This window comes from Cucurbita moschata, unplaced genomic scaffold (assembly GCF_002738365.1).
Source record: "Cucurbita moschata cultivar Rifu unplaced genomic scaffold, Cmos_1.0 Cmo_Scf00161, whole genome shotgun sequence".
NCBI lineage: Eukaryota > Viridiplantae > Streptophyta > Magnoliopsida > Cucurbitales > Cucurbitaceae > Cucurbita > Cucurbita moschata.
Window position 1 is genome coordinate 53,569 of NW_019268677.1, and position 844 is coordinate 54,412.

Here is an 844-nt window from a genome sequence, read left to right on the forward strand (position 1 = left end):
TCAGTCAAATAGACTTTTCAGACAAATAGGTCACAATCCTAGTCAATAGGTAATCCTAGTATTCTTTCTATGAACTTTTCAGTCAAATAGACTTTTCAGACAAATAGGTCACAATCCTAGTCAATAGGTAATCCTAGTATTCTTTCTATGAACTTTTCAGTCAAATAGGTCACAAAGTCAAATAGGTCATCTGTTGAACTTTTTAGTCAAATAGGTCATCTGTTGAACTTTTCAGTCAAATAAATCACAATCCTAGTCAATAGGTCATCTGTTGTCACAATCCTAGGAACTTTTCAATCAAATAGGTATCTGTTGTCACAATCCTAGGAACTTTTCAATCAAATAGGTATCTGTTGTCACAATCCTAGGAACTTTTCAATCAAATAGGTATCTGTTGTCACAATCCTAGGAACTTTTCAATCAAATAGGTATTTGTTGTCACAATCCTAGGAACTTTTCAATCAAATAGGTATCTGTTGTCACAATCCTAGGAACTTTTCAATAAAATAGGTATCTTGATCAAATAGGTCATCTATTGTATTCTTTCTAGGAACTTTTCAGTCAAATAGGTCATCTGTTGTCACAATCTTTTTAAGGAAGATGCGCCGAAATAACCGATGAAGAAGTTTCAGAGAGCCATAGGTTCGAATCCTGTCACCTTGATGTGATATTCTCAGGGGCCAAAGTGCAAAGCCCCGTAGTCTATCCGTGGTTAGGAAGGTAGGCATGTTGTCCACTTTCGTCACAATTCTTTTAAGAAAGATGCGCCCAAATAACAGATGAAGAAGTTTCAGAGAGCCATAGGTTCGAATCCTGTCACCTTGATGTGGTATTCTCAGGGGCC